Source organism: Hypanus sabinus, chromosome 16, assembly GCF_030144855.1.
Source record: "Hypanus sabinus isolate sHypSab1 chromosome 16, sHypSab1.hap1, whole genome shotgun sequence".
Lineage (NCBI taxonomy): Eukaryota > Metazoa > Chordata > Chondrichthyes > Myliobatiformes > Dasyatidae > Hypanus > Hypanus sabinus.
The window spans coordinates 84778551-84794477 of record NC_082721.1 but is presented as its reverse complement, the minus strand read 5'-3'; positions in this window follow the sequence as shown (position 1 = coordinate 84794477).

Sequence of the window (15927 nt, the reverse complement as noted above, 5' to 3'; positions counted from 1 at the left end):
GTTCCAACACAACCAGGTTTAGGAACAGTTATTACCCCACAACCATCAGGCTCCTGAATCACCGTGACTAACTTTACTCGCAGCAACAATGAACTGATTCCACAACCGATGGATTCACTTTCAAGGACTCGGCCACTCATGTTCTCAGTATTATTTATTATTCATTTGTTTGTTTTCTTTTGTATTTGCACATTGGTTGCTTGTCCGTCTTTGTGTGTAGTTTTTCATAGATTCTACTGTGTTTCTCTGTGTCTACAGTTAATGCCTGCAAGAAAATAATATGTCCACACATTGATAATAAATTTACTTTGAGGTTCCAGTCAGATCGGTCATGGTCTCATTCAACGGTTCGTCAGACTTGATCTACTCTGCTCCTGATTCCATGGCTTATTCTTCCAGCCACAGCAATGAGGCTGATTATCTGGTCAGTATCACTTTGTGGGAGCTTACTGTGAACAAATAGCAGTGATTACACTTCAGAAGCGAGGCAAAGCACTTTGAGATGTCATGAAATAGACATGAAAGGCAGCTCGGAAGCACTGCAAAGCTTTTAATTAAACTGCAAAGCGAGCCGGTTTGGATTAAAGCAGCTCTGGGAACTGAACACCAAGTCAGCCCCTGCAGATTCGGAAAAAGCAGGCACCGAGGAGGTGGGCAGCAGCAGGTGATGAGTACAATCCCGAACAATCAATGCTTGGACCTCGTGCTGCTTTGCACTTACATAAATTACTCCGGCTTTGAAATGAACCACAAGATGATCAGATTCACAGTAAATGCCAAAGTGTATCATTTATGCAATTGGATGGGCAGAAAGCAAATTAAAATTAACGCTGACCATAGCAAGGCACTGCACTGCAGTACAAGCACAAAACAAAAACGAAACATAAAGGGGAAGTAGCAGGCTCTTCAGAAAAGGTTCAGAGAAAATCCCTGGGCTCCTCTCAGCTTATGGACATCAAACCGGGGGAGAACTGATACAGTGAAGGGGGAGCATATGGACATTAGACTGGGGGAGAATTGATACAGTGAAGGGGGAGCATATGGACATCAAACCGGGGGAGAATTGATACAGTGAAGGGGGAGCATATGGACATCAGACCGGGGGAGAATTGATACAGTGAAGGGGGAGCATATGGACATCAAACCGGGGGAGAATTGATACAGTGAAGGGGGAGCATATGGACATCAAACCGGGGGAGAATTGATACAGTGAAGGGGGAGCATATGGACATTAGACCGGGGGAGAATTGATACAGTGAAGGGGGAGCATATGGACATCAAACCGGGGGGAGAATTGATACAGTGAAGGGGGAGCATATGGACATCAAACCGGGGGAGAACTGATACAGCGAAGGGGGAGCATATGGACATCAAACCGGGGGAGAATTGATACAGTGAAGGGGGAGCATATGGACATCAAACCGGGGGAGAACTGATACAGCGAAGGGGGAGCATATGGACATCAAACCGGGGGAGAATTGATACAGTGAAGAGGGAGCATATGGACATCAAACCGGGGGAGAATTGATACAGTGAAGGGGGAGCATATGGACATCAGACCGGGGGAGAATTGATACAGTGAAGGGGGAGCATATGGACATCAAACCGGGGGAGAATTGATACAGTGAAGGGGGAGCATATGGACATCAAACCGGGGGAGAATTGATACAGTGAAGGGGGAGCATATGGACATTAGACCGGGGGAGAATTGATACAGTGAAGGGGGAGCATATGGACATCAAACCGGGGGAGAATTGATACAGTGAAGAGGGAGCATATGGACATCAAACCGGGGGAGAATTGATACAGTGAAGGGGGAGCATATGGACATCAAACCGGGGGAGAATTGATACAGTGAAGGGGGAGCATATGGACATCAAACCGGGGGAGAATTGATACAGTGAAGGGGGAGCATATGGACATCAAACCGGGGGAGAATTGATACAGTGAAGGGGGAGCATATGGACATCAAACCGGGGGAGAATTGATACAGTGAAGGGGGAGCATATGGACATCAAACCGGGGGAGAATTGATACAGTGAAGAGGGAGCATATGGACATCAAACCGGGGGAGAATTGATACAGTGAAGGGGGAGCATATGGACATCAAACCGGGGGAGAATTGATACAGTGAAGGGGGAGCATATGGACATAAAACCGGGGGAGAATTGATACAGTGAAGGGGGAGCATATGGACATCAAACCGGGGGAGAATTGATACAGTGAAGGGGGAGCATATGGACATCAAACCGGGGGAGAAATGATACAGCAAAGGGGGAGCATATGGACATCAAACTGGGGGAGAATTGATACAGTGAAGGGGGAGCATATGGACATCAAACCGGGGGAGAATTGATAGAGTGAAGGGGGAGCATATGGACATCAAACCGGGGGAGAACTGATATAGTGAAGGGGGAGCATATGGACATCAAACTGGGGGAGAACTGATACAGTGAAGGGGGAGCATATGGACATTTCTGTGGGTAAAAATGTCTTGTTAATGAGAGAGGTCAGAGGAGAAACTCACAGATGAATCAAAGCATTCTTTCCTCAGCGGACGACACATTAATGTAACGTATCACAGCACCAGTGACCCAGGTTCAATTCCTCCCTCGGTTGTCTGTAAGGAGTCTGTACATTCTCCACGTGACCAAGTAGGTTCTCCTCTGGGTGCTCTGGTTTCCTCCCATATTCCAGAAACGTGCCAGTTAGTAGGTAAATTGGTCACGTGTGTAATTGGGGGGGGGGGGCATACTAGGCTACCAGAGTCTGTTACCATGCTGTATCTCTAAATGATAAAAAAAAATTCAGTACAGCTGAAGTGCCAGAATAGCGTTAGACCCATACTCAAATCAGAGCGACAAGCAAGTCAGCAAGTTGAGCAGCATTGGAGAGGGGTTGGGGAGAGGAACTGTCAACATCTCAGGTCAAAATTCTGCATCAAGACCAAAGATGTCAACAATTCCTATCTTCCTACAGAGGTCAGGATCAGACTGGGCATTTCCTTTTATTTGTGGCCACGGGCATCACGGGGAAGACTAGCATTTGCTCGCGAGTTTCCTGGGTCAATTAAGCATCATCTCTGGAGATATATAGAGGGTAAGCTACAACCTGCAAAGAAATGGATGGGTTTTCAACGGCCATCCAGTAATTTCATGCAATTAGCAATCTGCTGGAGGAACTCAGCACACTGAGCACCATCTGTGGGGGGAAGGAGGGGTGGAACTGTCAACGGTTCAGGTTGAAACCCTGCATTAGGTCTTGAAACATTGACAATTCCTCACTGTTCCCACCTGCATGACCTGCTGAGTCTGTTGCTCCAGCATCTGTGGTCCCTTGTGTCTCAATTATAAGTCGGGCCAAACTAGTGCAATAGTCCAGTACACTCTGCCTGATTGGTCCCAACAGAGAATGGTGACGTAATGCACAGTCCATTGCACTTTCCTGGACAGCTGGCCCAACAAGGACCTCTGGTGATGTCTTGGCTATTCTCAAAGCTGGAATTACTGATTTGTCCTGGCAAATCAAAGGAAGTTTTGACCCTCTTATCACCCTGTACTTCTTGCTTATTTTGGACTGCTTGATGTGGTCACTGAAAGCAAATCCCACCTTACAGAACTACATGAACAAACAAGCTGGACGAACTCAGCAGGTTGGGCAGCATCCATTGAAATGAGCAGTCAACCTTTCAGGCCGAGACCCTTCGTCAGGACTGAAGAAGGTGGGGGCAGGGGTCCTATAAAGAAGGTGGGGGTAGGATGGAAGGTGCCAGGTGAAAAACCAATCAGAGGAAAGATCAAGGGGTGGGGGAGGGGAAGCAGGGAGGGGATAGGCAGGAAGGGTGAAGAAGGAATCTAAGGGGAAAGCACGATGGGTAGTAGAAGAAGGCAGAATCATGAGAGAGGTGATAGGCAGCTAGAAGAGGAGACAGAATGAAAGTGGGATGGGGGAAGGGAGAGGGAGGGAATTATCGGAAGTTGGAGAATTCGATGTTCATACCAAGGGGCTGGAGACTACGCAGGTGGTATATGAGATGTTGTTCCTCCAACCGAAGTTTGGCCTCATCATGGCAGTAGAGGTGGCCATGTAAGGACATATGCGAATGGGAATGTGAAGCAGAGTTGAAGTGGGTGGCAACCGGGAGATCCTGTCTGTTGTGGCGGATGGAACCTTACAGAGTCTTACAATGCCCATGCCAAGCAAAGTTCTGATCTGAGCTAGTCCTATTAGCCTCTAGACCACTCCTCTCCATGTATCTGTCCAAGGATCTGTTAAATATTGTTAACGTGTTCCCCTCAGCCACTTCTCCTGGCAGCTCATTCCATGTACTGAGCACTCTCTTACTGGAGAAGTTGTCCCTGAGGTTCCCATTAAATCTCTCCTCTTTCACCTTAAACCTGTGCCCTCTGCTTCTTGATTGTCCAGCCCTGGGAAAAGACCATGGCCTTTCACCCTTTGAGTGGTCAGGATAACATGAACAACCATTTCCTTGATCAGAGAGGGGAATGATTAGGAAGCTTGAGTTAAATTTTGGTGATAGATGGAATAGAACAATGGAGAATTTTTTGACGAAACCTTTTGCCCACACCCTTCTCAACTTTTCCCCACCTTTCCCATCCACGTCACTGTCCCAATGCTTTTTTAAATGTTTGTTTTAAATCAGAAACAGAATTAGGTTTAACATCTCCAGCATCTGACATGAAATTTGTTGTCTTTGCGGCAGCAGTACAATGCAATGCACAATAACGGGACAAAAACTGTGAATTACACTACATATAAAATAGTTAAATAAGTAGTGCAAAATTAGAAATAAAAATGTAGTGAGGTGGTGTTTGTGGGTTTGATGTCCACACATAAATCAGATGGAAGAAGGGAAGAAGTTGTTCCTGAATCACTGAGTGTACCTCCTTCCTGTTGGTAGCAATGAGAACAAGGCATGTCCTGGGTGATGGAAACCACCTTTCTGGGGTATTGTCATATTGCTACTGCATCTGTCCTCAGCTTATTCTATAAACTCTCCACCCTCTGGGTGAAAAAGCAGCTACTCCCCCCTCTCACCCTGAACCCATGTCCTCTTGATTCCCCCAAAGACTATGAACATTCACCCTACCTGAGCCCCTCATGATTTTATAAAATCACCCTTCATTCTCCTTCACTCTAATGAAAGAACCATCCCAACTTCTCTCCATAACAGCTCCCCAAATCCCAGCAAACTTCCTCATAAATCTGTTCTGCATCTCAGTCTGAAAGTTTAATTCTGCTTCTCTCTCCACAGATATTGCTCAATCTGCTGAGAATTTTCTGTTTTTATTTCCAAATCCAGCATTGACCTTCAACAGTAAAAAAAAATCATCAGTCAGGGAAAAATTCTCCATTGCTGGATGCATTTTAGCCAAAGTAGGTCATTTATTCACAAAGGATATCGGTGCATTTGGATCGTAAGAACAATAGCGTTTAATATGAAGGATCTTGAAACTTCTCACTCAGCAGGTAAGGTCTTTGCTATGGAATCATTTACAACACAGTGGACATTCAGCCCAACTATTTATTCTACCCAAGTGTCCAAATTTTTAACCCATAGTTCTACAAGTTTACATTTCTTTAAGCGTTTATTCAGGTTCCTTTGGAATGACTTAAACGATTCTGACACCATTCCCACAGCTGAAGTAGTTACAAGAATATGGAAAACACCCCAGTCTGGTTACATGGGAAGAGGCTACTTGGCCTGCCAAATCTACACTTGCTCCATGCAACAGCTATCTAGCTAGACCTACTCCCCTCCCCTAAACACATAGCTCTGGAAATTATTTCCTTTCACATGCTGAGCTTGCTCTTGAAATTGAAGGCCTAATGCCTGTGAATCCACAATTCCACGAGAGGCTGGAGATCATAGGCGGCCTCTCCTGGGTTTGGAGGACCGTCTGCGTGACTTTGTGGATGGGAGGGAGGAACGGGGCTCGCTTTGTTGCTAACATTGTTAACGCAAGCGTGCATTTCACTGAGTGCCTCGATGTACAAGTGACAAATAAATGAATCTGAATCTGTTATCTGTTGAACACGACTATTACCCGGGCAGTGGTTTCCAAACTTCTCACAATACATCAAAACGTACAGTTAAATGCATCATTTACATTACAACCAAAACAACTAGCAGTCATGGGTTAAGGGGGAAAGGTGAAATGCTTAAGGGAGCATGAGAGGAAACTTCTTCACTCAGAGGGTGGTGAGAGTGTAGAACAAGTGCAAGTTGTAGATGCAATTTCAATTTCAACGTTTAAGAAAAGTTTGGATAGGTACATGGATTGGAGGGTTATGGAGGGCTATGGCCTGGGTGCAGTTTAAATGTTTTGGCATGGGCTAGATGGGCTGGAGGGCCTGTTCTGTGCTGTTGTTTTCTTTGACTCTATGACAAACTGAGGATGTGGAGGTGGCAGTCACGCAATCTAGCGCCAACGTAGCATGTCCACAACGTTCATCAGAACAACACAAGCAACAACAGCAAAACAAGCCCCTTTCCCACTCACCCACCCATTCACGTCCACTAGCAGGCCTCTAACACCAGGAGAGACCGTCTCCAGAGTCCTTGGCCCCGGACTTTCAAACTCACAGACAATAAGCCAACCTAGACATCGGCCACAAACATCACTACATTACTACGGTTTCCCTCACATTCAGTCCTTTTTCCAATCACTTTCATTTGTTGTCCTCTGCTTCTCAACTCCACTGCCAATGGGAGTAATTTCACTCTGTCTGCTCTGTACAACGAGATCTTAAATTCCTCAATCAGATCCCCTTGCAAACCCCTGGAACAAGAAGCCAACTTTTCCCTCCAGTCTATGAATGTTTCACCTCCATCTGAACTGGCCACAGAACCTGAGGAATCTGAAGCCCCCCACCACCACCCCACCCCGCGCTATCAGTCACATATTTATCTGCATTATATCCTCCTACAGTATAATTCTGATCATCCAACATCCTTGGGGCTTGGTAATGTTGCATCAGCAGGATTTCTAGACTATTCAAGCCAAGTTCAGTCAGGTTTACTGTCATGCATACAATGTGAGACAACGGTTCTCCGAACCAGGGTGTAAAGCACAGTAGTACACATAACACACATGTAACGTACAATCTCTTATAGCAAGCAGTAAGGATAAAACCTACAGCTGAATTATGCATAAACAAAGTAAAGTGCATAAATGAAATATTGTAAGGTGCAGAACAGACTAACCAGTGACACTTTGAATGCGATGCTACAGGGAGTTCAGAAGCCTGACGGCCTGAGGGAAGAAACGGTTTCCCATCCTGACTGTTATTGTCTTCATGTATCAGAGTCTGCTGCCCGACGGTAGGAAAGTCAAAGAGGATGCCGGACGGACGGATGGGATCCTTAATAATTCTAAGGGCCCTGTGTACACAGTACTCCTGATGGATCCTCTCGGCCGTTCTCGCAGTCCTTTGCAGGGACTTCCAGTCCAGTGCTCGGCTGCTCCCATACCATGGAGGTGCAGCCTGTCAGGACACTCAACACTATTGGATGTAACGCACTATTAATGTCCAAACACATTTTACTTCATATTGTTTTACGTGTTCAAGTTTAATGTCATGGGCATACATACCTGGGGTATAAGTACCAAGAAAATTAGCTTTTGAAGCAGCAGTGACTTAGACCATGAAATGATTGTTGGTGCCAGACAGGATGGTTTGAGTATCAAGTTCAAGTTCAGTTTATTGTCATTCAACCGTACACAAGTACACCACCAAACAAAACAACAATCCTCTGCACCAAGGGGCACAACACAGCACACAGAGTAATATTATCACAAATAAATTAACAAATAGTGAGGTACAGTATATACAATCCAAGTTAAAAAGCAAACAGTAAAATGTTACTGGCATTTCATATGCGATGAGACCTGGGTGGTGGCAGGGAGTTCAATAGTCTTATAGGGAAGAAGCTGTTCCCATCCTAAAAGTTCTTCTTCTAATGTCACTGCACCTCCTGCCTAATAGTAAGGGGTCAAAGAGACTTCGGACGGATGGGACATTGGGAACGTCGTCACTGCAGCATCATGCAGTGTCCCAGTCAGCAGTGCAGAGAGGAGTAAATAGAAGGGACAAGCCGAATGTGGGCCAGTGGTGCCAGAGGGAGTGTCGAGCTTTGGCTCAGAGGAGGATTCAGCGAGGAAGAGGCTCAGAGTCTCCCGGGGAACTACACCTGCGTGAAGTGCATCCGGCTGTAGCTCCTTGAAGACTGTGTTAGGGATCTGGAGCAGCAGCTGAATGACTTTCGGCTTGTAAGGGAGAGTGAGGTGATAATCGATCAGAGTAACAAGTAGTCACCCCTAAGTGGCAGGAGGGGGTAGATGGGTGACTGTCAGGAGAAGGAATGGGACGGTGAATAAGCAGTTAGCACAGAGCACCCCTGTGGCTATTCCCCTCAATAATAAATACACCATTTTGGATACTGTTGTGGGGGAAATGACCTCCCTCCCAGGGGAATGCCATGGAGACTGAGTTACTGGCACTGAGCATGGGTCCGTGGTGCAGAAGGGAATGAGGGAGAAGAGGGGAGTGATAGTGATAGAGGACTCAATAGTCAGAGGAACAGACTGGAGATTCTGTGGACATTAATGGGATACTCAGATGTTATGTTGCCTCCCATGTGTCAGAGTCAGGATCATCTCGGATCACATCCACAACATTTTGGAGAGGGGGGAGCAGCCAGATGTTTTGGCATGTACTGGTACCAATGACATAGGGAGGAAAAGCAAAGAGGTCCTGAAAAGAGAATTTGGAGAACTGGGCAGAAAACTGAGAAGCAGGACCTCCAGGGCAGTAGTTTCTGGATTACTTCCTGTGCTGCACACCAGTGAGGGTAGAAACAGGATGATCTGGCAGACAATTGTATGGTTGAGAAGCTGGTCCAGGGGGCAGGGTTTTAGATTCTTGGATTATTGGGATCTCTTCTCGGGGAGGTATGACCTATACAAAGGGGACGGGTTGCACCAGAACCCGAGGGGGCCCAATATTCTCACAGGCAGTATTGTTAGAGCTGTTAGGGAGGGTTTATACTAATTTGGCTGGGGGATGGGAACCGGAGTGAAGGAACTCAGGACAGGAGAGATGGTAAAAAAGCAAAGATAGCCTGCAGTCAGACTGCAAGGAAGGGCAAGCAGATGTGAGGACATAATTGCAACCAGCAGGGTAAGTATCAGTGCATTAGGGGTGCAGAATCAAACAGGGTAGCAAATACAGTACTCTCAATGCATGGAGCATAAGAATTGAGGTGGCCATCACTGAATCATGGCTGAAGGATGGTTGTAGTTGGGAGCTGAATGTCCAAGGTTGCACGTTATATCGGAGGGATAGGAAGGTAGGCAGAGGGAGTGGCGTGGCTCTACTGGTAAAGAATGACATCAAATTATTAGAAAGATGTAACATAGAATTGGAAGATGTTGAATCCTTATGGGTTGAGTTAAGAAACTGCAAGGGTAAAAGAACCCTAATGGCAGTTATATACAGGCCTCCCGACAGTAGTTGGGATGCGGACTACAGAATACAATGAGAAATAGAAAAGCCGTGTCAAAAGGTCAATGTTATGAGAGTCATGGGAGATTTTAACTTGCAGGTAGATTGGGAAAATCAGGTTGTTAATGGACCTCAAGAGAGTGAATTTGTTGAATGCCTTTGAAATGGCTTTTAAAGCAGCTTGTCATTGAGCCGACAAGGGGATCAGCTATACTGGATTGGATGTTACGTAATGAACTGGAGATGATTAGGGAGCTTAAGATAAAGGGAACCTTAGGTGACAGTGATCACAATATGACTGAGTTCAACTTGAAGTTGGATAGGGAGAAAGTAAGGTCTGACATAACAGTATTTCAGTGGAGTAAAGGAAATTACAGTGGTACGAGAGAGGAGATGGCCAAAGTAAATAAGAAGGAGATGATGGAAGGGATGACAGCAGAGCAGCAATGGCTTGAGTTTCTGGGAAAAATAAAGAAGATGCAGGATAGACGTATTCTAAAACCAAAGAAATACTCAAATGAAAACAATAGTATAACTGTGGCTGACAAGGGAGGTCAAAGCTAATGAAAAAGCAAAAGAGAGGACATACAACAAAACAAACATTAGCAGGAAGATAGAGGATTGGGAAGCTTTAAAAAACCTATAGAGAACAACAAAAAAAAACCCATTAAGAGGGAAAAGATGAAATATGAAAACAAGCTAGCAAACAATATCAAGGTGGATAGGAAAAACTTTTTCAACTATGTAAAAAATAACAGATAGCTGAGAGGGGATACAGAACTGCTAGAAAATGAGGCCGGATAAATAACAACAGGGGAACAGGAGCTGGCAGAGAAACTAAATAAATATTTGCATCAGCGTTCATTTGTGGAAGACACTCGCAGTGTGGCAGGCGTTGAAGGGTGTCAGGGAAGAGAAGTGAGTGCAGTTACTATTACAAAGGAGAAGAGCTATTACAAGGGAGAAATGCTGAAAGAGTGAAAGGTATGTAAGTCACCTTGACCTGATGAACTGCACACTAGGGTTTTGAAAGAGGTAGTCGCAGAAATTGTGGAGGTATTAATAATGATCTTTCAAGAATCATTAGACTCTGGTATAGTTCTGGAGGACTGGAAAATTGAAAATGTCACCCCAGGCTTTCAGAAAGGAGGGAGGCAGCAGAAAGTAAGTTATAGACCAGTTAGCCTGACCTCAGTGGTTGGGAAGATGTTGGAGTTGATGGTTAAGGATGAGGTTTGAAGTACTTCTGACACAGGACAAGATAGAACAAAGTCACCATGGCTTCCTTAAGGGAAAACCTTGCCCAATGAACCTGTTAGAATTCTTGGATTACAAGTATGATAGGTAAGGGGAAGTAATAGATGTTGTATATTTGGATTTTCAGAAAGCCTTTGATAAGGTATCATACATGAGACTCCTCACCAAGTTAAGTGCCCATGGTATTGCAGGAAACTACTACCATGGTTAGACCATTGGCTGATTAGTAGGAGGCAGTGAGTGGGAACAAAAGGATCCTTTTCTGGTTGGCTGCCAGTAACAAGTGGTGTTTTACAGGGTTTGGTATTGGGACCGCTTCTTTTTATGCTGTATGTAACTAATATAGATGATGGAATAGATGGCTTTGTTGCCAAGTTTGCAATGATACAAAGATTAGTGGAGGGGAAGGTAGGCTGCAGTACTTAGATTAGGAGAACGGGCATGAAAGTGGCAAATGAAATACAAAGTTGGAACATGCACGGTCATGCACTTTGGTAGAAGAAATAAATGTGCACTATTTTCTAAACTGTGAGAAAATCCAAAATTCTGAGATGCAGAGGGAGGTCCTTGTGCAGAACATCCTAAAGGTTAATTTGCAGGTTGAGTCGGTCGTGAGGAAGGCAAATGCAATGTTAGCATTCATTTCAAGAGGTCTGGAATGTAAGAACAGGAAGTGATGGTGAGGCTTTATAAGACACTGGTGAGGCCTCACCTTGAGTATTGAGAACGGTTTTGGGCCCCTCTTCTTAGAAAAGATGTGCTGGCACTGGAAAGCCTTCAGAGGAGGTTCACAAGGATGATTCTGGGAATGAAAGTGTTATCATATGAGGAATGTTTGATGGCTCTGGGCCTGTATTCGCTGGAATTTAGAAGGATGGGGGGGGGGGGGCAGAATCTCATTGAAACCTTTTGAATGTTGAAAGGACTAGATAGCATTGATGTGAAAAGAATGTTTCCCATGGTGGGGGGAGTCTAGGACAAGAGGGCACAGCCTCGGGATAGAGGGACGTCCATTTAAAACAGAAATGTGGAGAAATTCCTTTATCCGGAGGGTGGTGAATTTGTGGAATTTGTTACCACAGGCAACTGTGGAGGCCAGGTCACTGGATGTATTTAAGGTGGAGATTGATAGGCTCTTGGTTGACCACAGCATCAAAGGTTATGGGGAGAAGGCCGGGGAGAGGGGCTGAGGTGGGGAAAGAAAGGATCGGCTATGATCTAATTCTTGACCTATGTCTTACGGCCTTGTGGAGAATATTAATGGCCCTGCGTACACAACTCTCCGAATAAATATCTCTAATGGGTAGAAGGGAGACCCTGATGATCTTCTCCGCAGTCTTTGCAATCCTTTGTAGTGACTTGTGGTCAGATGCCTTGCGATCCCTGTACCAGACCATGATGCTCTGGTAAAAACTGGTTAAAATGGTGGGGCGCTTACTTATCTAAATGTCTTCTGGAAATGGAGGCGCTTTCTTGACCAAAGAGGTGGCGTTGCTGACCAGGTGAGATTGCCTGTTACGTGCACTCCCAGAAATGACGCAAATACATTTCAGGGTGTTGAGCTTCAGAGTTCAATAGCAACAGGCTTTGTAAGAAGTCTGCACGCCTTTCCTGTGGGATTAGTGGGTTTTCCCTGTGACCGGGTGGATTAATTGATAATTGGAAATTGCCCCACCTTTAAATCAGGATTAAAATCCGGGTTATCGGTGGAGTGGGGGTGGGGTTGCTGGCCGGTGTGGTTTAAAATGTCGAAGGGCCTATTCCACACAGTGTGTAAATAAATAAATAGTACGAGGCTGCTGTCGATCCCTGGGACTCATGGGTTTGTGCCTCTGGTGGACCATGTCCTCTCCAGGGTGCAAGCCTGGGCAGGAAGATTTGAAGAACTGGCTGTCGCCCATGCAGCGGGTCCCTTCTCTCCACATCACTGATGTAGTCCAAGGGAAGGGCAAGCGCCAATACAGCTCGGCACCAGTGTCATCGCAAAGGTTGCCAGAGTGAAGCTGTAAACAAAGGAGTTCTTCCCTGGGGCTTACTCCCAAAGCCTTTCCCATGGGTGGGTGTGAGGTTTAAGATCAGAGTTTGCTTCTCCTAGGTGGGCTGCCGTCCAAGGCTGATGAGCCTCACCTGCCTGAAAATAAGTGTGTGTGTGTGTGTGTGTGTATATATATATATATATATATATATACACACACACACACATATATATATATGTATATGTATATATACACACACACACACACACACACACACACACAGAGGAGCCATTTATGTGCAGTGAGGAAAGGTTACCCTGCCCCTTCCTAAACTCCACAATCATCTTCGGTCTTGTCCATGTTGAGACTCAAGCTGTTGTGCTCGCACCGTTCTACCATCCGCTCCACCCCTCTCTGTACGCCGTTTTCTCGTTGTCATTGTGCCTCTGGTGAACATGATGATTCTCCTTGAACTGGATCCAGCAGTACAGTCACGCATCAGCAGCGTGAACAGCAGCCAGCTGAGGACGTGGCCCTGGGAAGCACCAGTGCTCCGAGTGATGGAGCTACAGATGTTTCTACCAACACGGACTAACTATGGTCCTCCTGTCAGTAAGTCCAGGATCCAGTTACAGAGAGAGGTGTTGAGACCCAGCGAGGACAGTTTACCCACCAGCTTCTGAGGGGCAATTGTATTCAACGTCAAACTGAATTCACTAAACAGCATCCTGGTGTAGCAGATACAATACCAGGTGAATCAGGACAGTGTGGAGTGCTACGGTTATGACATCGTCAGTGGGTTGATTTGAGTGATAACCAAACCATAAAGGGTCCAGTGAAGCAGGAAGATGGGATTTAAAGTGATCCATAACCAGTCGCTCAAAACAGAACATTACTGTTGAGGTCAGAGTCACTGGAGAGTAGTTGCTGAGGCAGGTTACTGTCGTCTTCTTGGGCACCGGGATGGTGACTGCCTTGTAGCCTGAGGGGGCAGTGGACTGTTGCAGAGAGACATTGAAGATGTCTGTTGGAACTTCAGTTAACTAGTCCCAGTTAGCAGTACAGTATTTCAGCCTCTAGTTTACAGAGAAAGGTGCAGAAACAAAAAAAAAAAATCCAGTGAGTGGCAGTTCTGTGGGTGGAAATGTCTTATTAATGAGGGAGATTTGCCAGACTGGTTCAAGCTGACAGGAAGGTGACAGTAACTCAGAACTAACCACGTGTTAAAACAGATGTGCATAAGAGCATCTCTGAACACACAACACGTCAGAACTTGAAGCATCACAAACACGAGGAAATCTGCAGACGCTGGAAATCCAAAGCAACACACACACAAAACACTGGAGGAACTCAGCAGGCCAGACAGCATCTATGCCAAAGAGAAACAGTCAGCATTTATGGCCAAGACCCTTCAGCAGGACCTCACAGTAGCTGGGCAGAAGTCCGTGAACATACACTCAGTGGCCACTGAGTGTAATTTGAAACTACTGACTGTTACGTGTGAATTATGGAATACAGTTCCCTAGTTTGATAAATTGTTCAAGTTCAAGGTTATTGTCATTCAACTGTATACTGGCAAATTAAACGATGTTCCTCCAGACTGTGGTACACAGCACCGTACATATAACTCACACGCAACACGTAAGGTCATATTATCACAAACAAATTATCAAATAATAAGATCGATTCAAGAAGAATGACATAAAAGGTGCATTTACAATACAGGTCAAAGAGTAAACAGTATAACGCGGCTGGCACTTCATATGTGATGAGGTAGCAGGGAGTTCAGTAGTCTCACGGCCTGGGGGGAGAAGCTGTTCCTCATCTTAACGCTCCTTATCCTAATGCAATGGCAAATGGGCTCTTGACCTCACAATCTACCTCATTATGATCTTGCACCTTATTATCTGCCTGCACTATACTTTCTCTGTAGCTGTTACACTTTATTCTGTATTCTGTTGTGTTATCTTGTTCTACCTCAGCGCGTAATGATCTGATCAGTATGAACAGTACACAAGACAAGCATTAGACAACAACTGACTGATACTAATACCACTTACTGTACTGGAGTTGATCGAAAGACTGAAAACCAAGCTGAAGTCAAACCAGGGCACTGTCCTGGATATCTTGGGTCATATTTGTTTTGAAACAGCTGGTTCAATACTCCCATCTGCAAAACTAGTCAGAAGTGGACTACATCCTACTCCGACACCTAGCCTAGGCAGCAAAGTGCTGGCAGCTGCCTGCAGATCTGGTCAATGTCATAACCCTTGGAAAGTGCCCGGCGCAGCAGGCAAGTTTAAAAATTACTCTGTGTAAATTTAATACAGGAATTCCTCAATTTACATTCTATCCCTGTAACAACCTAGTCTCTGGGTTATGTTTTATGACTTCCATGGCTGTCATTTTCCTTATTAAGAAAGCATTGAATACTCTACAAAGAAATGTCCATACATCTTGTTAGATTTACAAAATCTCACTTAACATATTTCAGCAATACAGCCTTTTGCAATTTGAGAAATTGCTTTTTTCATAGAGTGATCAGCAAACCAGCTGGATAAAGCTCGTAGTGCTTCTTTAAGTATGGACTTGCTGTTTAATGTTAAGTAATATGTGTTCATTCTAATGGTGCTGTTTTCTGGGGAGTGTTGTGCCCTGTGTTTGCCTTGCAGTAACAGTAAACTGTCACAGAGTTTGAAACAGCCGCACTGCTGCCGTCCGCAACAAGAGCTTCAGGTCTCAACAAGTGGATCGTTTAATGCTGTGAACTTGCTAATAAAGCATCATCTTTTTGGATCTATGTGTTCAAAGTTGAAAGTAAATTTACTATCAAAGTACATATATGTCACCATATACAACCCTGAGATTTATTTTATCACGGGCATACTCAATAGTCCAAAGATTAGAATCAATGTAAGACGAAAACCAATGGGGGACAACTAGCGAGCAAAAGACGACAAACTGTGCAAATACAAGAAGAAATAAAGAAAAAAATAATAATAGATAAATAAATATCAAGAACATGAGATGAAGAGTCCTTGAAAATGAGTCCATAGTTTGTGGGAACATTTCAGTGATGGGGTGAGTGAAATTATCCTCTCTGGTTCAAGAGCCTGATGGATGAGGGGTAATAACAGTTCATAAACCAAGTGAGGAGAGTGGATGA